Genomic DNA, 23,066 nt, shown 5'->3' with positions numbered 1-23,066 from the left:
GTGCTGATGTAGGGCCATATTGCACTCTTGCCTGTGTGATATTGCTTAAATTATATATACTGTATATATTTAAATACATACAGCAGTTTAAATGTCTTTTGGTCAATTATTTGTAGTGATCTCTCTCCCTTGTGTTCACTGCCCTTTCCCACATATTGTACCTCATTTAATTCACTTCCTGTATATTCTGATATTGCAGAGCTCAGCTATACTGTGTGTGTGTGTGTGTGTTTGTGAGCATGGGAGAGAGGGAACAGGAAAAGAGCTGGACAGGCCTCATAAATTGTCTCCATCCAATTAAAGGCGAGAGCATCCATTACTGTGCAGCAGCTCAGCCAATCAGAAGACACTGCTGGTAAGTACAGCAGTAAAATATTGAAGGGGTGAGTGCGCAAAGGAAAGATCCTGCTATGTATGTTCTTTCTTTCATCTTCAACTGATCTTTTAAGCTCTACATCAGTTTAGCTTGAATGATGAAGCAGAACTTCATCCATCCGGATGACTAAGGTTAGATGCAGGTTAGATCTGAAGTCCATGTGTTATCTTTAATGACACTTGAAGAGAGAACATTTGAAGGCAATCCACTGATTCTCTAAGGCTTTTGGCTTCACACCGTATTAAGTTTCTCTTCGGGACACACAGCATGTATGGTAAGTGACCGTTTTAAAATATGCTGCTTGCACTGACAAAATGTGTGAAGTGTTAAAAGAAAAGCAGAGAACCAGAATGCCTACAGAGATTACATTTTTGTACTTTTTGATGGTCTTAGTTTGTGCTATTTAAAAAAAAATTATAATAACCTCTTAATTTTAAGCTAAATAACATCTACAGGATGTTGCATATGACTGTACTAGAGTATTATAGATTTTAGTAATTGGAACATCCAGTATAAAAACGTTAGAACATACTTATATACAGTAATACTAAGGATTACAATATAGACGTTTTGTGATTAATTTGATATTTAACTAGCTAATTGTATGGCACAACTCTGAGAAAACAGGTATTTGCATTATTGACTGGAGCAGGATTCAGCCGAAGAATCTAAACAATCTAGGTGATGTTAAATATTGCTTTGATTTGAAGATGTATTGAGGGTGATATTCTGATCTCTTTGTACATCAGAGGTTGCTATGATGTTTTCAGACCAGTAGAGGGCGCCATATTTTAGTAAAAATTTAATAAAAAATAAACAATAACCAATTAGCATTTAGCATATTCTCAAAGACAAACAATTCTAGCTGTACATAAAAAAGATAAAGTACAATTAGCAAGCAACATTTCTGTGGGAGTGTTTTTGGATATATTTCTACAGTAGATGAAACTACTCTGAAATATATTTTCTTGTTTGCCCCTGAGTCTGGGTTTAGACCTTAATGGCCTTAAATAATGACATTTTATGGGGGTCATGAAAGTCAAAAAGGCAATTAGGTTTGATCTTGTTACAGATTTTAGTAAATACTCTCAGGTGAAGGTGTCGCCCCAACCTCCTGCAATGGGCAACAAATCCATTAGATAATGAGTACAACTGCTCAGGTGAGAATCCCCTTCCTGCTGCGCTTGTTGGCACGCTGATTAATCCTGGGGCAGCAAAGGTGTATTGTACAAGTTACTACATTAGGGGAAATGTGTATGTGTTTTGTGTATGCATTGTTTCCTTCATAGTGCGTTCAGTAGCTATATGAGCATGAGAAAGGATGTTGTGAAAGGACTATAGAAGAGGCAAGCATGATACTGTAATGTAGGACAGAAGATAGAAGGAGGAGCATGTTCTGGAGAAAGAAAGAATGGTACAGGAACATAAAAGACAGAGGGCACTGTGGGTGAGAAAGAGAGAGCGAGAGAGGGAGAGAGAGATGAAGGATGATCGAGTGGGTGTGCTGAAAGCTTCAAGCACTGCGGTATGTTGCAGTACCCAGCCCCCATTGACAGTGTAGCATACACACTCTAAAACATTCTTCTTCTTCTTTCTCATTAATGCAAATGCAGTGGGGTCCAACAGTCTGATACCACCAGTGGAAATGCTTCTATTTTGCTTTGATATTGTTGTTGCTTTTATTAATTTAATACACATTTCCATTTACTTTAATGACAGCATGCACTTGAGCTGGCATAAAGTCCACAAGTCTTTGCACACCCTGATGATCCATGTAATCCAGCAAGATCGGAGAATGTTCCAAAGAGCATCTTGTATGTGTCAATGGAAGCAAGGAAATCTGACCTTTTGTACTAAGGAGTTACCATGGTCAATGTCACACATTTACTTGCATTTGATTTGTGACCTAGATATAATGCCAAATCTTAAAAAATAATTCTTACACATTTTACCAGTGTTGCAGTACTCGAGATTGGATTTTGTCTCAGGATATGGTTTTGGGTATGTCATGGACTTGGGAGCATTAGGTCTCGAAAAGTGTTGAATCTGACTTTTCCCCAAAACCAGTGAAGTCCATTCAAAATACATTCCATGAGTGCTACAACTTATCTGAAAAACATTTCTCTGACTGACAATATCAATGGCTATGACACGTGTCATGACCAAACAGCATGAAATGCCTCCATATTCACTCAGAGCACATTTGGGAGGATGTGTGTCCTGTCGGCTGTGTAGAATCAGAACAATCAGTATCTGGTGAGAGACCAAATACTGTACTGTACAATGCTGGATGAAGAGAATATTAACCTACAGTAATTTTAAACAAGGCCACTATTTTGTAGCTTTAAGAAACTTTAACTAGTGCTATGTTGTATGAATAAGGACCATTTTCATGTGTTTTAGTCTGTTCACGATGTTGTTTCTGTTGTTTTACTGTAGATATGTGCTAGAGGGACGTCTTTAATCACTGTGATTTTAGCATCTCATACTGGAGCTTCACAATGTTTTTTTAGTTCTTTTGTCAAATTAAAAAGAACTTCAACTGTAAAACAAAATCTTTCTCAAGTGGACTCGTACTCGGATGAGCTGGTCTTGACTACAACACTGCATTTATCATCATACCATTTCTTTGTTTTAAAAATTGTTAAAGTTCTAAACCTAAAACCTGTTTATAATATCAGTGTAGTCTCAGACCTTCGATCCCCAATGTAGTTATTATCAAAACAAAACATAACCTAACGTAATTGTTTTCCAAAATATGCTGTAATTGAGAGCGAAAGACTCAGAATATGGTCTTGGAACATGTTGTTCTAGTGTGGATGGAGGTGTAAATGTTGCAAAATAATTTTATTTTGCTAATGAAAAAGTATTAGTGTCAACTTGGACTCATGAATAATGTATAGAATGCATAATGCATTTGACCCCCCCCCCAAAAAAGTCCTGTCTAACATTTTTGTGCTCTGAGATACATGTTCTAAAGGAGTCAGCTCATCACTCAGATACAGATATGGTGCCACAGCAGGTCTTGCTGCAAGGGATGATGACCACATTCAAAGCTCCAGGTTCTCTCTCTCTCTCGCTCTCTCTGTGTGTGTGTGTGTGTGTGTGTGTGTGTGTGTGTGTGTGTGTGTGTGTGTGTGTGTGTGTGAGCGTGTATTTATCACTTTGTGGGGACCAAATGTCCCCATAAGGATAGTAAAACCCGAAATTTTTGACCTTGTGGGGACATTTTGTCGGTCCCCATGAGGAAAACAGCTTATATATCATACTAAATTATGTTTTTTGAAAATGTAAAAATGCAGAAAGTTTTCTGTGAGGGTTAGGTTTAGGGGTAGGGTTAGGTTTAGGGGATAGAATATAAAGTTTGTACAGTATAAAAACCATTATGTCTATGGAAAGTCCCCATAAAACATGGAAACACAACTGTGTGTGTGTGTGTGTTTCTCCAACATTCATATATTTTGTTCCAGATACAGGACAGATACTCTATGTAAGACATTGATTGCCAAATTGCCACAGTGTTTGCACTTTTCAGGTAAATCCACCAGTGGTGTAATGTAAAGTTTTTATATTTTTGTCAACTTTCACTTTTACTCCACTACATTTCCTAAATAGAATGTATAATTTTACGCTGATGCATTTCCCCTAAGCATCTTCATTACTACAAAATAAAATCGGAAGAACACAGACTACAAGCAAGCAGGTTTGACGAATCAGTGTTCAGGTCCTAGCTTGCATGTTAGGTCATTGGTTAATCACATTAATGCGTAAGTGCAAACAAGTGCTCATAAATAAAACACAGTTAAGTTTCCACTCAAGCCCAGGCATGTCAGATGCTAGCGACAACATGAGAAGAGATGAGTAACAATTTCATGATGGAAGCAGAAATAGCGGCGGCACCTGCTTCTCAGGTGACAAATGATGTTTGTTGAAGAAGACGAACACCCACACCCATGGCCATATTTTCGAGAATTTTTTTCTTATGTTGTAGTGAAAGATCCTTCATACCGGATGAAATGCCTCACATGCTTACCCAAAGATACGGAAATATTGGCATTTAAAAACTCCCCATCCAACCCCAATAAACACATTGAGGTAAGTTAAGATTTCTCCCATGAAGTCGCAGTGTTAATGTTATTTAGGTAACAATACGCCTGTTCAGATGTAACCAGCAACATTAGCTAATCTTTGCTGTAATCAGCAATTGGTGGTTACATTCAAATCACAAATCTTCAGTTTACCACTGAATTTTGTAGGAATGAATTCAACACAAAACTCTAAGTAATGTAACTTATATTTTATACCGGTGCAGGACATATTTGTGGTAGTGGCAGGTTACAAAAAGTGTTTAGGATTATGCATGTCTTCAAAAGTGCCATACTCTCTTTGAGTTATACTTTGAATTAATTAAATCAAAATTCAGTAGAAATAGATTATTGGGCTTTATCTCAAATGTAGGCTTATGGTATTAATAAAAGTGAATGGACTTTTTAAAAATGAAACAATGATTACATCAGTGACACAAACTAGGGTTAGTTGATGCACACCATAACATACTTGTAGTTGCAAATTGGGTAAAAGTAATATGTTAAATAATGGTCATTGACTGTTAGTGTTGTTTAGTAGCTTTAAAATCCTGTTGTAAAGTTGCTATGCTTTGAAAATGTCTGGCTCTCACCTTTTCAGAGAAAGCATGTACACCACCTTAACAATATGGAGAGCTGACATCAACAAAGAGAAAAAGGGCTTTTTAGACTCATTACACCATTGACAAAGCGGTTGTGAAGTACGTGAACAAAAACCATTTAGAGATTTTGTGAAGGAACTGCAGCCTAATAGAGAAATTATGTCACAGCTGGTGCTGCACTCCACGATTGATTCCTCCAAAGGAATGATGAAGACGGTGACCGAGGCCATGAGGGGAGTTGACCATATCGCCACCACCACCACCGATCTGGTGGTCTGGCTATTGGATTGACCCAGATAGTCTCAAAAAATGCTCAGCAGCCCTAGCCTGTAAACAACTGAGAGGTTCGCACAAATTCAATGTGTTGGCAAACACCCCGAATGACATCCATTCCGAGTTTGAAATTTGGGGAAAGATTCTGAGAACAACAACAGATAATGGCTCTAACTACATAATAGCTTTCCAAGTTTTTGGTGAAGATGAGAACAACAATGTAGTCGAAAGTGATAGCATCTCAACTAGGAGAGGATGAAGAAGAAGAGGGGGTTGAAGAAGTGGAGTTTGTTGCTGTGTCAGCACTTCTGAATGACGATGATGGTTCTGAGTTCCAGCTCCCAAAGCACCAGCACTGTGTTTATCACCTAATCAACGTAATAGCTACGGTTGATGTCATGAAAGCAACATCCAATGAGGCATACAAGAAAGTGTATCATTCAACATTTGGCAAGTGAAATGCACTTTGGAACAAATGGAAGATCCACACTTGCAGCTGAAACTGTTGAAGATTCTTGCTCCCTCCAGCTGCTGCGCCCAAATGCTACCAGGTGGAATTCCTTGTTCCTGGCAGTGGAAAGACTGCTGAGGATAATCAAAGACAAGGGTGAGGTGGCCATCAGCATCATCTGCACAGACTTAAATATTCCAATGTAAGTAAGAATTATGTAAATATTCCAATGTAAGTAAGAATTATGTATGTTTTATTATGTCATCATAATTTAACTAAATGTCTTTAGAATTGTAAATGTGTTTCCTCACCATTTCTGGGGCACTAACTGTTTCACAGTGTATCCCAACTTTCACTTATCATTGGTCCATTTTAGTTCATTACTCATCCAGCAATATTTTGTTGAATACGATGAAATGGTTATATAGTGTTATAAAACAGTGTTGCTGTTTTTGTTTTCATCACAGGTTTAATCCAGCTGAACTCGCATTCCTTACAGAGTATGCTGCTGCCATGAGCCCAGTCGCCCAGGCAACCAACATCTTGCAAGCAGAATCAAATGCCCAGATGGTGAGGCTACTTTCAACCATCAACCTGCTGACCATCAAACTTGACCAAGTCAAGTTGCCATTGAAGTACTGCAAGCCTCTGGTGGATGCTTTTCAGGTTGGAATAAAGAATCGTATGAATTGTGTGACTAAATCTTTAGATGAACAATTTTGCACAGTGCCTTCGCAAATTCAAATTAAACAGTCCTTTTTTTTAGATTTGAAACTGCATTGGTATTTGTTTATTCTTTGCTTACCATAAACATTTTGCCATTTTTTCATTTCAAAGAATACCAAATGGAAGAAACCAAGTTAAAACTGAACACGACCTTGTTGCTGTTTTTTGCTCAAACTGTGTATAGTACAACATTAATGCTCCGCCATACTGCAGAAGACCATACTGCAGAAGTGAGTTGTTTACTCTGAAAGTTTTTCAAATTGGCAATTTAATGACACGTTGACCCTGACAAAGCTGCTAGAGACTGAGCTCCTTTCGAGAGGAATTCAAAGAAATATTCAGCTTGGAATCCTCTTTTTTCTTCAAGTATAATTTTTAAGGTGGTGTACATGCTTAAAAAGAATAAAAAACTGTATTAACAGCATCTACTTTTACTTTCAATTCTTAAGTACATTTAATATTAGAAAATTATTTTTGATACTTAAGAACAATTAACATAATATACTTTAAGACTTTTACTCAAGTAATATTCTAATAGGTGACTTCTACCAAAGCCATCTTCTGGTAAGACATCTGTACTTTTACTTAAGTGTGGCTTTCAGGTACTTCATACACCACTGCAATTTGGGACACGACTGTCTGTTTGGCCAACTAACAGAAGACAGACATTGTTTGAAAACATGTCACTATTTTTGCAATTTGACTTTGTGATGGTATAATAGCATATCAATTGTGCACTTCACCTTTCAGTTCACTTAGTAACGCATTGTCTTTATGTACCTCAAATGCTCTTAGATTAGTATTTCTCAGTCCTGGTACTTGAGAACACCAGCAATGCACTTTTTGGATGTTTCCCTTGTCTGACAGACCCATTTCAGGTTTGGAGTGTCTACTAATGAACTGATGCATTTAATCAAGTGGATAACATAAGAGAGACATTAAAATGTGCTGTTTTTGTACTCCATTACCAGAATTGAGAAACACTGTTTTAGATGCTGTTTTTTTTATCTTACAGAGTGATAAAGAGCAACAAAGCAATTATAATTCCCATATTTTGAACCAAGTTTGCCCTGTCAACCTACTCAGTGCCAAAGTAAAGATGAAAGAAGTGCATTCCTTCCAGTACCAACTCATTAAAATATATGTTCAAAAGGCTATATGTAGAAAGGTAGACTTTAATAAAATTTCAATACAGCTACATTACATTTGAATGTCTGACATTTTAATGCATATGATTTGCAAGCTCAACAGATATAAAACAAGCACAAGTTGCATATGTGAAGTGATACTCATGTGCTTTTACACATGAATTGTATTTTTACAGATGTATTTTTTAGACCCTCTAATTCAGTTATCTGTGTATTCATTATGTAGAATATATATGTCAATCATTTGAGAATAATGGAGATGAAAGTTGTAATTATATTACTGAAAGGAACACGGTTGAAAACTTTACATTATCCAAATCTCATATTACTGAAAGGAACACGGTTGAAAACTTTTACATCATCCAAATCTCATATTTTTATCATAGTTCAACAGGCTTTTGCAAAAATTTCACATGAGACTCATGAGAAATACTTGTTGTATTGACATTGACAGATTGTTACTACTAATGGTATCATATAGAAATACACATTCTCACAAAGCTGGAAGATAAGAGAACTTGAGTAATGTCAAATATGATCACAATTTATTCTTAAAACAGTTTGGCACAATGATTCGATAAAAAAGAAACACGCAGAAAATGTATGTCACCAAGAAACAATTCGGAAACTGACAATGCATCTTTTTGCAAGGTCTGTGAAAGTGTGATAGGCAGCAGTGCATACAGTTGACAAATTTTCTTTTGAACCCATTTCAGATATATTAATTTTATGTAACAAAGTGTGACTCAGACTGAATTGTCAGAACTACGGTAAATGTATTTTAGAAAGGTAAATTACCAAAGTTCAGCCATGCAACTCTATTTAGTGCAAACTGATACTGTAGGCTTTTTGACTTGTAATCTCTTAGCCAATTGGCTTGCTCATATGTGACATGTTAAGCCAGTCGGCTCATCATCTGACTTGTTATCAGGTATCCAGTCAAATTGCATCTCTCTCTCTCTGTGTCTAACATTTAAATGGCTTGGTTTTGCAAATAAGCTGGTTCCTCTGCAGCACACTGCAATATCTTTTTTTTTTCTCAAATACTATTTGCTCTGGTGGATTGCTAGGGCTTTATCAAGGTGAGCCTTAGTCAAGTCTTTCTGGCACACATTGCTATCTTAGGAAATTAGATTAAATAAATTCACACATTGCTAGTTTTATTGACTAGTTAAATAATCTTTGGATTTTCCTGCCTCTGGTACACATGATGAAATTGGCCACTAGCTGTTTAAACTCTTTGGCTAAGCAGGCCGAGGAACACATAGATGTTTAGTTCATTAGTGTTACGCCATTTCACCTGTAACCAAGACACAACAAGCTAGCATACACTCAGTTTACTTGGCTCTTCTGAGAAGCAGCAGTACAAAAGTATTGGTGATAGATCTGCTTGGTTGGGGTGGATTGTTTGTCATGTCTATTTGTGTTTTGTATAATTGTGCAGCAGCAGCAGCCAATTGCAAACTCAGTATGTATGTGTATTTTCTAGCATTCGGAAGTCTCCTTACTTGCTCTGCTGCAGGAGCAGCGTTTGCAGATCTAGTCCGCCAAGACCAATATCCTATCAATATGTCATTCTAGGGCTGCACAATTAATTAATTTTAATATAAATTATATTTTTGAAATGAATAATCTGAATTACAATATCAAAGAAAATAATCGGAAATTATGATTTTCTTCATAATTGTGAGCCCTATGTCATACCCACATTCACATGCTAAGTCTTTCCGAGAGTTGTCATGACTGAACTGATGCACTAGGCCTTTATTGTATGTGATCGATATCTGTCTGTGAATGTTATTCAAATGCAACATTTCCAAATTCAGTTTAAACTCTGGAATAAACTATGCTAATTCAAATAATTGTACAGCAATATCAGTCCACAAATGGTTTTACTGAAAACATTGAAGAACACTGACTTTTTTTTACCAGACTTTCTGTCCAAATGTAATGATCGGTACTCAGTACTTTGTAAACAGGACAATGTTTCCAGGCGGACTGGTGAAAATCTGTGCAACCAGGCTCCCTGACACTATTTCAGAACAAGCCTCTCTCTTTGTCTGCTTTGCCCAAATACCTTAGACAAGTGATTTCATCAAAGATATACAGATGCGAGAGTGACACATTGTCCTAACAAGATGCAATGAAATCAGATTCCAGAGACAAGCAATTTGTTTGTCCACACTGAACGTAAAAATGCTGTGCGATGCAGCACAATAAGTACATTTAGAATTTTTAAGGTACAGTTATGAGAAGCAGGATTTTGGACCTGTGGGATGCTGTGAAAATAGAAACCTAGCAATAGATAGATTGTTGTGTCACTTGTCGTGGGTGTTGCTGGTTTAGACAAAAACACTGATTAAAGGAATATTCCGGGTCAATAAAAGTTATGCTAAATCAACATCATTTGTAGCATAATATCAATTACCACAGAAAAATCAATTCAACTCATCCCTATTTTTCTTTAAAAAAAAAAACAAACAAAAAAACGATGTGTGAAGTGGAAGTGAATGGGGCCAATTTTTGGAGGGTTTAAAGACAGAAATGTGAAGCTTATAATTTTATAAAAGCACTTACATTAATTATTCTGTTAAAGCTTCCTGTTTGAGCTGTAAAATTGTTTAAATCATTGTTAACCAATTTAGTAAGCGATTTTATAACACTAAAATCAGTCTTGTGGCTATACTTTTGAAACGGTGAGTATTTTAACGTTTACAGATCAACATTATGCCACAAATGTTGTTGATTGAGCTTAACATGTATCGAACCTGGAATATTCCTTTAACACAGAAGAGAGACCTTTTATCGTGTGTCACTTTATCACAGCATGTCTAGTTAGGACACTGTGACATTACATTAAATCAGATTGACTTGGCCCTGTTTTCCTTATAAATACAAATGTTTCTTTCTTTTTTAGTAACATAAAAATGTAAGCATGAATAAAACTGCTTGAGTGCTGCAAAGTAAAGACCAACCGCCTCTCTGATACATGTCGTTATGTCACGGTGTATGATAAAATTATCCTGTCATTAATCTTATTGTCCATTTTGGTACCGATTTAAATATTTTCGAAGGAGAGAAATAATGGAATGAGCTCAGACATATAATCAAACTTAACAGGGATGACAAAACTTGTATTATTTACTGGCATATTTATTGTTGAACATCTGCTTTAATTAGCCAAATTGAGACAGTAATGTTGTTAAATGCTCTCGTCCAAGCATTAGATGATGAGAGTAGAGTAGTTTCCCTTGATTATGTTGCTTTCAGCATGTCAGTGCTTGAAGCTTTCTGAGTGTGTGCAGCAGAATGTGTTTTCAAATTAGCTTTGAATTGCACCCTTATTTCATGTTATGGTGCTGCAAGAAAAGCAGGGAATTAAGGAGAGAGAGAGAGAGAGAGAGAGAGAGAGAGAGAGAGAGAAAGGGAAGAATATAATCAAATTTAGATCTCCAAGAATAGAGGCAGTAAGAATAGCAAAAAGATTGAGAGAAGGAAAGAAAGAAAGGGAGAGGGGAACGAGGAGTTGTGGCCAGATAAAACTGCAGGCAACACTGCTGAAAATGCTGCAGTGAGCTGCATAATTAATCCAAAGAGAAGGCAGAGGGGAGGAGTCAGAGGTGGAGCTTAGTGCAAGCATGATTGAGTGATTCTGTGCTGGCAAAGGGAGTCCTCTGATGCTTTGCTATAATTGTATTTCCTTTGTACATTATGCTTATCTCAGTGTGTTCTCAGAGGAACACAACAGCAACCATTGTGACAATGGGAGGAGAGTACAGACTGGAGGGAATATTAGCATTGCTGCCATCAATTCATATTCAAGCAAAAGGGCAGTCCTTCAAAAGGACAGTATTCTCGAAAGGCTTCACGCTGTCCCCTGCATGTCTTTTGCAATGTATCTCATTTCCTGCATCCCAAATTTTGGGAGTTCTCCCAAATTCTCCCTGAATGGATTCATGTTTTGAATTACACCTTAATATATATAACAGATTTGCACACTGGTATTTCTAATTTCTCTAAACCTCAAGACTTAGTTTTACACAAAATGTACAATGCGTGACCATGCCCACAGAGCATCCTTAAAGCAGTTCCCCTCAGCTGTGAAAATACAGTGTAATAAATAATGTTGTGGCTTGAACAAGATGATTTGGTTGTAAGACCGTTGAATGGGCTGAAGAGCTTTGAAAAGTCAGCTTTGAAACTTTAAATCCTCACATTAACTTGAATGGAACTGTGATGGAGCACCAGGGCAGGGCATTTGGAGAGTGTTGGCTAAATTCCTACACTTCTTAAGTGAAAAAAGTTACAAATAGTAATGAAAATCATAGAAATTGGCAAAATATGATTCCAATTTATTAACGGTTCTATTAATAAATACTTTAGTACTTTTTATGAAGAAATTCTTGGAAATAAGACATGCAATTTTATTGCATTAACTGCTCTCAGCACACTGTTACCTTATTATAAGATTGTTTCTAATTTCATCAGAGCAGATATATCAAATCAAAGATAAATGCAATTCTTGCAAAATAAAAGTAAGTAATTGGTCCTACTTAGGGCTGTAAGAATTATGAAATTTGGCTTATATATATATATATATATATATATATATATATATATATATATATATATATATATATATATATATATAACCAAGAACAACTTTGAAATGTCAGGGAAATTAATTAGTCAAAAGGGCTGGAAACCCTGTTCTGTGGTCATAACAATTGCAATGAAATGGTTTCCATCTTAAGACTTCATATTATATAATTAATAATGCATAGATTCATAGGGACATGTTAGTAAAACAGCTTCATAAAATGATTTAGGTTTAGATATAGACATTTGGTCTGAGGGCATCAATGAGGTGAATTAAAGTCTGCAAAGACTGTAAGGTTTCTGTTCTGTAGTAAATGTTCTCCACATCCACCATCTGCTGCCTACCAGAGCAATGGACGTGTGAGGCAGGAGAGCGCAAAGGAATCATTGATCAAAGCTACAAAAGAGAAAGCGAGAGGGACCAGCCTCCCAGGACATGAATGCCAAATGAAGACTATACACATAGCAGTCCTGTAATTTTAGCATTGAACTGACAGATAAATACAACAGAAAACAGTATCAAATCTTTTCCATGTCTAAAAAGTTGCAGAAAGTGTGTTTATGGATGTGTTGGGGTTTGGTGCTCATCAGACTACAAACTTTGTAGCTTTATTTTGATAAATTACAGCACATAACTCATCCCACACAACTTGTACTACAGACATGAATGATACCTCAAATCATGTGGCTTGTTGATGAGAGATGTGCTATTACTTTACTAAGCAATCAGACTTATGATTTTATCCTGGCAGATGATAAAACGGGCAAAAAATATCTCAAAGTCTTAGATTCAAGCCAGAGACCAAAATCACATTGACTTTGGCCAGTTTTAACCATGTAGCAACCACCCAGCACACCCTAGAACCACTTAGCAAGGCCCTAACAACCGCCCACAACTCCCTGACAACTGGCTTGCACTGCTCATATTATCTTCAAATGTAAAAATCTATTTTACAGCAAAGAACAGAGATGTTAAAAATAAAATAAACATTTAGAAAGAAAAATAGACCCAACAAATTGGATTGCCAGTGATATGACACATCAAATATGGAAAGACTTTAGCACATTTTCTGCCATTCTTTGCATCTTATATGACAAACAGATCCAGCAAATGTTTGTTCTTTCAGGAGAGAAATAATAAATAGAGAAGTTATTGGAAAAATAATCTCCTCTTAAAAAGCTGTTGTTACACTGATATCAGCTATATTATCTCATAAGTCAAATTAAATTGAAATTGTTCAGCAGTGAAGTATGAGATTATTTTAGTGTGCATTTCATAAATACATGTCACATAAATCAGATTCTCTATTTATCACTAAGATACAAATGAAGATGCAGAATATATTAAGTTTGCTAGAATCATTCAACTATAAATTAAAATCATATGTTACAAACTGTTAGTCTAACTTGAAAATCTGCTGAAAATGTACATGTTTTTAAGACCAGCAACACTGAGCAGAGTATCCAACCCTTATTAACAATGTGTTATCTATATGTCTGGCCATTTGAGGAACTGTCCACATTGTCTTTGAAAGGGTCAAGTAATGTGTGGACTTTAAGAGCAGTTCACTTGATACCTACATGGCTGTTAAATGAGAATTGATTATTCCTGTCCTTTCCTTCCTTGGCCTTGATTGATTGTTGATTCAACCACAAGATTAAAGAACCATGAGAAAACTGGGGATACATATTCACACTTTGACAGTGACTTCACTGCAGGTGTGTGTTTGTGTGGGATTATACACCTGCATACTGCATGTAAAAGCACAATCAACATAATGAGAAGTAAAGCGTCTTGGTTACTGTCGTAACCTCCGTTCCCTGATGGAGGAAATGAGATGTTGTGTCAATGTAGTGACAATAGGGGTCACACTTGGGAGCCCTAAACACAACAGATCTTTGAGGAAAGGCCAATGAGAATTGGCGAGTGGATTTTGCATGCCACTCCCCCGGACATACGGTTATAAAAGGAGCTGGCTCGCAAGCACTCATTCAGGTTTTGTGCTGAGGAGCCGAGAAAGGGTCATTTAAGCGGGTAGTACAGCATTATGGCAAGAAGGCACAACGTCTCGTTCCCTCCATCAGGGAATGGAGGTTATGACAGTAACCAAGACATTACCCTTCTGTCACTCACTCGACGTTGTGTCGATGTAGTGACACTAGGGTTCCTTATACGAAACGCCACAACTGCTGAACTGTGTTACGTGGACTGCTGATGCAGGTGCAAGCCAGCAGCGTGCAGGTGCACCGGTCTGCACATACTCTCCCCCAACGCTCAAAAAGATGTCCTGTAGTTCCCCACATACCAATCCAATAGACATCACTAGCATCGGAGCACACTGCACTCCTGCAGCCTTTTCTCTCTATGTTTTTGTCTCTCCACAGAGTATTAGATTCAGATAGTCCAACTAACGCTATTATTCGCACTGGCAAAGGTGTTGTTTTACTTTTCTATTCTTTCAGGGGGAATAGACACTGCAGAGACCACATCCTGCCCAAAGGGGAGGTTAACATGTGGCAATCACGTCATGTGGGCTCACCAGCTGTACGTGGAAGAGGTGGGGTGGTAGGTCCTGCCCGAAGGGGAGGAGCTCAATAAACACTGTGAATGGGGCAGAGAGGGCTAAAGAAAAGAGAGCACTCGCATGATTAACCGGAAGTGAAGCCTTGCCGGCTTGAGATGCGCGAATGGCTTGCACGTGCTGCACGAGTCTGTTGGAGCCTCGTCACATTTTTACTTTTTGTTCAGCTCATGAAAACATGCTGCGTGATCATGAGGAAGTATTACATCAAGATTGGAATGCAGGTGCGGAATTTATATAAATTAGTCTTCTCTACATCTTTCTCTCAGTTTCTGGCGTGCCATTGATTACCCCTCAGCGTGCCAATGCTGGCACATGTGCCATAGATTGCCAATCCCTGGTCTTTACAGTATATTGTATCTATAACCTGATTTAGGTCTCTATTTTACTCTTTACTCTTTAATCCGAATCTGGTGTTCTTCCCCATAATTTTATCTCTGTGCCACAAATGTATGAAGTTTTCTTTTGTGAATGTGGGTGTGTAATTTCAAATAGCATGTTATGGCACGACACAATTTCGCAGTTATTCTCAGGCGTGGCCATTTCAGAGCTGGTGATGGATGGCTTTGGTTCTCCACACAAGCAGCAGTGCTTGTCGTGTCCAGGAGAACAGCTGGGGAGAACCAATCACCATCAAATAAATTAATCACCACACTCTTTAGCATTTTCCTCCAAATAAACAGATGATCAAATCCAAAACAGAAGAGAAGTGAACCACAGTGGTACAGTATGTGCTGTAGAATCTGGAGCATTTCAGGCCGTCAGGTGAGATACCTATGGAATAGTGTCAGCCTCAGATGGCAGGCCTATGAACTGCCCAGGACTGTTCAGAGTCCTGTTTTTCAGATCAGTCATTTTTTAAAGTTCCCTGCAACAATGAGTGCTGAGTGTAAGACTTACTGACTAACAGAACTCAGGAAGTATGAATCCATGTGCATACCACTTTCTCACTTTGAACACCAGAGCTCTTAAGGGCTATGTTCTCAGCCCCTTACTGTTCACACTACTCACATAAGACTGTGTTGCTAAGAATTAGAACAACTGCATCATCAAAATTGCTGATGACACAACAGAGGTGGGGCTTATCACACACAACAACGAGTCAGTCTACATAGAGAAGGTGAGAGATATTGAGCTGTGGAGTGGAGACAAAAAAAAAACAGTTCCTGGGGGTCTACATAACACAGGACCTCTCCTGTACAGAACACCTGTTCCTTAGTGAATAAAGCTCAACCACATCTCCACTCCCAAAGAAGACTAAAAAAGGTTGTCATGTGCAACACCATCCTGACACAACTTCTACAGATGTGTGGTGGAGAGCATTCTGACCAGCAACTTCACTGTCAGGTTTGGTAGCTGCTCTGTCACTGACAGAAAAGCCCTACAGAATGTGGAGAATACTGCCCAGAACATCACATCTATGCAGTGCTGTGCTTGAAGAGAGCAACTACCATTGTTAAGGACAGCACTCATCCCTCTGATAGACTGCTCTTCCCCTAGGCAGTCAGGCTACTCAACAGCACTGCATGACCCTTCTGTGCCCCCCATCATGCATATACTGAATAGGTGCACTGAGAGAACATCTTGCTGTTAGAGCACAATGTAAGGCCTACCACACTGCAATACTTGCAGATGCGCAACTTGCACAACAGTATTATTCATAGTAAACTGTACCAGTCATGTTCAGCTCACTGCTCATAGCCACTAATTGTAAGTGTAAATATTTACTGCTATTCTGTGAATAATTTTTATTGTTATTAGTATTTTTATCATTGTCTAGTGGTCATGTGTGTCAAGTGTTGGTCTTGTAAGATCTGTCCTACGTTAATGTTTCTGCACTGTGGTTCAGTACACGCTGGCCATGTCGGAGAGAAATGACAATAAAACCCTGTGACTTGTTATATCCTTTTAACCACCCCTAAACATTGCATACAACACAAACTGTGTTTGGTCAATTTACACATGGACCAGATAGCCACTTCCCGTCTAAGTGGATGGTTCTTGGCCTGAATGAGCTGTAATGTGGACCAGACTTAATGCTGAGAGTCAAAATTTGACAACTGTATGTGAGAATAAAAGTGGAATTACTTGAGAAAAACCTATAGTTCAGTCAGAAATTATTATTATTTCTATAAGATTTATAAACACATTCGTAAGAGGAGTAGATAATTTTCCATTCAGTTTTTCTTTTTCCTCAACAACTTCAGTAAATCAGCTGTAAACCAAGGCTTATTGAAGTCTTGACTGTATTTATTAACAGAACTGCCAATTGGAAAACATTAATTAAAACTATAGCTGTTGGGTAACATTACTATTAAAAGTAACTTGTTAGAATATTGCGTTGCTCCTTAAAAGAGTAACTAAATTAATAAAAAAGTTACTTTTTTTGGAAAGTAAAGCGTTACGTTAATTTTGCATTACTTTTTTCTCACTGCCACTCTCTCTCTTCTGCTGAGCATTAGGTACAAATACAAGAGATTTGTAGAGACATTACAGGTCATGCTAGCTATTGTACAGTACTCATGTCAAAACAACATACTAAACAAACAGATATTTATAAAGTCTACAATCAGTTGGTCTCCAAATCATATTTAGAATAAAGACCAAATATGCATGATTTGTTTCTCCATCGACATGACAACCAACATGAATAATGAAGAATAACCACTGTCTTACCTAAATCAGCAAAGTCCAACACTTGAACCAGCATCATATGTCATCATGTGCTGGGCCCATCAAAAATACCAGTCAACTTGAGATGTTTTTCAGAAGTCATGGTAAAATTCAGTGGGGAATGCCACCTAACATGTTGCCCTGGCGAGGGTGTGTTTGTGCCACAGCTGGGCGCACAGGGGTGGGGGGCCCACTTTTGCAATGCCGTGCCTGCCATAAAAGCGCGGTGTCCGGCGATCGTGATAACGACAACGGTGAAAACTGGATGTGTGACCCAGGGAGTGAGGAAACTGCTCTTTTTCTGAAAATGCGGGTACCGTAGCCCATCGGGCATGTGGCGAAATCAAAGGAAAAGGCAACAAAAGATTCTCCTGCTGGCCCTTCACCTGGGGATGGAGTGGTCTGTTCACCACCTCCAGGCCTGTAGCGGGTCTCCACTTCCCTGATTCACCTGTCTCAGGGGCGCTTCAAAGCTTTCCATGGGTTCTTGGTGGCGGGCCGTGAGATGGGGGTGCGTCTGCCTCCTGCGGGTGGCTCCACACCTTGGGCTGGCCCGCTGTGGCAGAATGTGGCGTAGTCTGTGTTGTTGCCACAGGGGGACACCCTTGACGACAAGCAGACAGGATACGGGATCTTGAGCCACGCAGGGGCTGGATGTGCTGAATAGGCTCCTTCTGCTTCTTAACCCTCTGGGGTCTGAGGGTGTTTTGGGCCCTGGAGAAGTTTTGACATGCCTTGACATTTGTGCTTTTTTCAGTTGCTTAAAAACATATTAATGGCTAAAGTCTGATAACACTGTATTCAGCACAAACTGGGCTACAATAATATGTGAGCAACATGTGCGTACGTGTTTGTATTTTTGAGAAAATAACGTTTATGCATGGTTTTTGAAAAAAATAAAATTTTAAGTCACTGAAATAAGGTCATATAACACATACTAAACATTTGTCAAGTCAAGTCAAGTGTCAAGTGGTTTTTATTGTCGTTTCAACCATATACAGTTAGTACAGTACACAGCAAAACGAGACAACGTTCCTCCAGGACCATGGTGCTACATAAAAACAACAAAGGACCAACACAGGACCACATGAGACTACACAACAAAATAAAATACCTATATAAACTACCTATATATACCTATATAAAGTGCACGTGCAAACATGTGCAAAAAGTACAGGACAGTACAACAAATTACTGACAATGAACAGGACAATAGACAGTGCAGCGCCGACCAGTACTCAGTAGTGCAAAAAGATGACAGTTTCTAAAAATGTAAACATAACATACTATGAGATAATGTTCTATGCACATAGCAGTTATTGAGGTAGCAGACAGTTATAAAGTGACAGTAATTAAAGTGCAACTCAGGACATGTGTGTGTGTGTGTGTCAAACCAGTCTCTGAGTATTGAGGAGTCTGATGGCTTGGGGGAAGAAGCTGTTACACAGTCTGGCCGTGAGGGCCCGAATGCTTCGGTACCTCTTGCCAGACGGGAGGAGGGTAAAGAGTTTGTGTGAGGGGTGTGTGGGGTCGTCCACAATGCTGGTTGCTTTGCGGATACAGTGTTTTTTGTAAATGTCTTTGATGGAGGGAAGAGAGACCCCAATGATCTTCTCAGCTGTCCTCACTATCCTCTGCAGGGCTTTGCGGTCCGAAACGGTGCAAGTCCCAAACCAGGCAGTGATGCAGCTGCTCAGGATGCTCTCAATAGTCCCTCTATAGAATGTAGTGAGGATGGGGGGTGGGAGATGTGCTTTCCTCAGCCTTCGAAGAAAGTAGAGACGCTGCTGGGCTTTCTTGGTGATAGAGCTGGTGTTGAGGGACCAGGTGAGGTTCTCCGCCAAGTGAACACCAAGGAATTTGGTGCTTTTGACGATCTCCACAGAGGAGCCGTCGATGTTCAGCGGAGTGTGTTCACCTTGTGCTCTCCTAAAGTCAACAACCATCTCTTTTGTTTTGTCGACATTCAGGGACAGGTTGTTGGCTCTACACCAGTTCGTCAGCCGCTGCACCTCCTCTCTGTATGCTGACTCGTCGTTCTTGCTGATGAGACCCACCACGGTCGTGTCATCGGCGAACTTGATGATGTGATTCGAGCTGTGCATTGCTGCACAGTCGTGAGTCAGCAGAGTGAACAGCAGTGGACTGAGCACACAGCCCTGGGGGGCCCCAGTGCTCAGTGTGGTGGTGGTGGAGATGCTGTTCCCGATCCGGACTGACTGAGGTCTCCCAGTCAGGAAGTCCAGGATCCAGTTGCAGAGGGAGGTGTCCAGGCCCAGCAGGTTCAGCTTTCCAATCAGGTGCTGGGGAATGATTGTGTTGAATGCTGAGCTGAAATCTATGAACAGCATTCGAACGTATGAGTCCTTATTGTCTAGGTGGGTGAGGGCCAGATGGAGGGTTGTGGTGATGGCATCGTCCGTTGAACGGTTTGAACGATACGCAAACTGCAGTGGGTCTAGTGAGGGGGGCAGCTGGGTCTTAATCTGCCTCATGACGAGCCTCTCGAAGCACTTCATGATGATGGGTGTAAGTGCGACGGGACGGTAGTCGTTGAGGCAGGACACTGAAGACTTCTTTGGCATGGGGATGATGGTGGTGGCCTTGAAGCACGTTGGAACAACGGCGCTGCTCAGAGAGATGTTGAAGATGTCGGTAAGAACATCTGCTAGCTGGTCTGCACATCCTCTGAGCACTCTGCCAGGAATGTTGTCTGGTCCAGCAGCCTTCCGTGGGTTGACTCTACGTAGAGTTTTCCTCACATCTGCCGTGGTAAGACAGAGCACCTGGTCGTTGGGAGGAGGGGTGGACTTCCTCGCCATCACGTCGTTCTGCACTTCAAACCGAGCGTAGAAGTCGTTCAGCACATCTGGAAGGGAGGCATCTTTGTCACAGGCAACTGATGTTGTCCTGTAGTTGGTGATGGCCTGGATGCCCTGCCACATGCGCCGCGTGTCACCGCTGTCCTGGAAGTGACTGTGGATTCTCTGGGCGTGTGCGCGCTTTGCCTCTCTGATTGCCCGTGACAGTTTGGCCCTAGCTGTTCTTAGGGCTGCCTTATCGCCTGCTCTGAAGGCGGAGTCTCGGGACCTCAGCAGCGTGCGCACCTCCGCAGTCATCCACGGCTTCTGGTTGGAGCGTGTGGTGATGGTCTTGGAGAAAGTGACATCATCAATGCACTTGCTGATGTAGCTGGTCACTGATGCTGTGTATTCCTCCAAGTTGGTAGAATCGCCATATGTTGCAGCCTCCCTGAACATGTGCCAGTCAGTACACTCAAAACAGTCCTGAAGAGCAGAGATGGCTCCTGCTGGCCAGGTTTTCACCTGCTTCTGAAGCGGTTTTGTGCGTCTGACGAGCGGTCTGTATGCTGGAATTAACATAACAGAGATGTGGTCTGAGTAGCCGAGGTGGGGGCGGGGCTCCGCCCGGTACGCGCCTGGGATGTTTGTGTAAACAAGATCAAGCGCGTTCGCCCCTCTCGTTGCAAAGTCCACATACTGATGGAATTTAGGGAGCACTGTCTTGAGATTTGCATGGTTGAAATCTCCGGCGACAATAAACAGTCCGTCGGGGTGAGCGTTCTGCAGTTCGCTCATAGCCCCATACAGTTCACAGAGCGCTTCCTTAGCGTTAGCGCTGGGGGAATGTAAACTCCGGTTATGCAAACAGTGGTGAATTCCCGTGGTAGATAAAAAGGTCTGCATCTAACAGTCACAAGCTCCAACAGCGATGAACAGTAACTAGAGACTAGCATAGAGTTCTTGCACCATTCCGTGTTGATGTAAACACACAAGCCACCACCGCGAGTCTTACCGCAGAGAGCTGTATTCCTGTCGGCACGAAACGAGGCGAGCCCGTCTAGCTGAATGGCGGCATCCGGAACTCTGTCGCTGAGCCACGTCTCCGTGAAAACAAAGACGCAGCAGTCTCTAAACTCACGCTGCGTAGCCTGCTGGAGTCGGATATAGTCCAGTTTATTGTCCAGGGAGCAAACATTTGAGAGCAGGATAGACGGGAGAGCCGGCCGGCTAGGGTTTGTTTTTAGCCTAGCATGGACCCCCGCCCTCTTTCCGCGCTTCCGCTTTCTCGCACACCGCTTACGACGTCCTCTCCCCGGCCACCGGCATCAGGCGACGCCGAGGGCTGGAGGCCTGGTCTCCGCAGCAAGCCGAGTACGCGTAGCGCCTCCTGCAGGTCATCATGCAGCTTGGTTTTTGCATGAGTCTTATATTTCAGTAGTGTCTGGCGATGGTAGACACGAACACCGGTTGCTCCGATGTCCATGTGTTGCAAAAGTCGGGCTTTTTTTAACAAAAATAGCACCATTGTGGATCCGGAGTGGCCGCTGCGTGCTACCGCGCCGCCATCTTGGATCAAAAGTCCACAAGACTTTTGAGAACTGGATCTTGTAGCCTAGAGTTTTTGCTACAAAATTATGTGAAAACCGTCCTGATCACACATTCATACAAAACAATATAGTAATTGAACTTTTTAAGACACTTTTAGTGTTGAAAGGTCATATGCGAGGAGGCGTGAACTATCACGAATATTTATGTGATTCACACCTGAGGATAAAAAGACCACTCCTCTGGGCCCATCAATGAGGAATGTGACAAAGAGAATGAATGTGAGACTTAATGATCAAAATTAAGTTTTAAGTTAAAAGAAGTAATCTGACTATACACTTTCTTTACATAAAGACTTTACTTAATTTTAGACCTACACTACCATTTAAAAGTTTTATAAGAAGTCTCTTCTGCTCACCAAGACTGCATTTATTTGATCCAAAATACAGTAAAAACATTGTGTGAACTCATTTTACAATTTAAAAGAACAGTTTTCTATTTGAATATATTGTAAAATGCAATTTGTGATCAAAGCTGAATTTTCAGCATCATTACTGCAGTCTTCAGTGTCACATGATCCTTCAGAAATCATTATGATATGCTGATTTTCTAATATGGGCATATTTAAAGTGCATTTTACTCATTTAACCTGAACACATATTTACTTATTTAACCTGAACACATATTTCATACAGATTACATTGCAGGAGAATATTTGTTTTAAATTTGAATTGTTTTATTTAAAAGTAGACATTTTAAGCTTTCTTTAGACATATGTTTCATGTTTGTGTGATAAGTATTCGCGGAGTTTCAGTTCATTTTTGTGACGTGTTTCTGAAATATGCTCGTGAACACAGAGACTGCTGAAAGCTCACCCTTTTTATTTTCTTTATTTTACAAAAGCACAAGGTTTTGTTGTTATTGTGAGTGTACACAAATAAAAGTAGACCCTTTATAGTTTCTAATGATGTTTTACACTTATCTGTATATCATTATATATTTTAAGTTGTTTCCGCTGTAATGCCGAAAATGTCCAACAGGACGCGACGGCGCATCTGTCGGCCTCAGATGGTTAACCACCGAACTGCTGGGCAAAGTCCTTGACGGTTTCACCGAATAGGCCAACCTGGGAGATGGGAGCGTCAAGGAACCATACCTTGTCAGCCTCCGTCATATCGACCAAGTTGAGCCAAACGTGGTGC

At 40.0% G+C, this 23,066-nt stretch overlaps 1 protein-coding gene across 1 annotated transcript in view; it reads left to right on the top strand.

Moving 5' to 3' along the window:
- The first annotated feature begins 390 nt into the window (after positions 1 to 390).
- LOC127618490 (synaptotagmin-2-like) overlaps positions 391 to 23,066 on the top strand; it is a 120,172-nt gene continuing 97,496 nt past the window's right edge. The window contains exon 1 of the mRNA XM_052090968.1: positions 391 to 650. The gene's annotated coding sequence lies outside the window, so the exon portion shown is untranslated. The remainder of the gene's footprint in view (positions 651 to 23,066) is intronic.

This window comes from Xyrauchen texanus, chromosome 25 (genome assembly GCF_025860055.1).
Source record: "Xyrauchen texanus isolate HMW12.3.18 chromosome 25, RBS_HiC_50CHRs, whole genome shotgun sequence".
NCBI lineage: Eukaryota > Metazoa > Chordata > Actinopteri > Cypriniformes > Catostomidae > Xyrauchen > Xyrauchen texanus.
The sequence above is the reverse complement of the archived record's forward strand: the minus strand, read 5'-3'. Positions and strand labels throughout refer to the sequence as shown.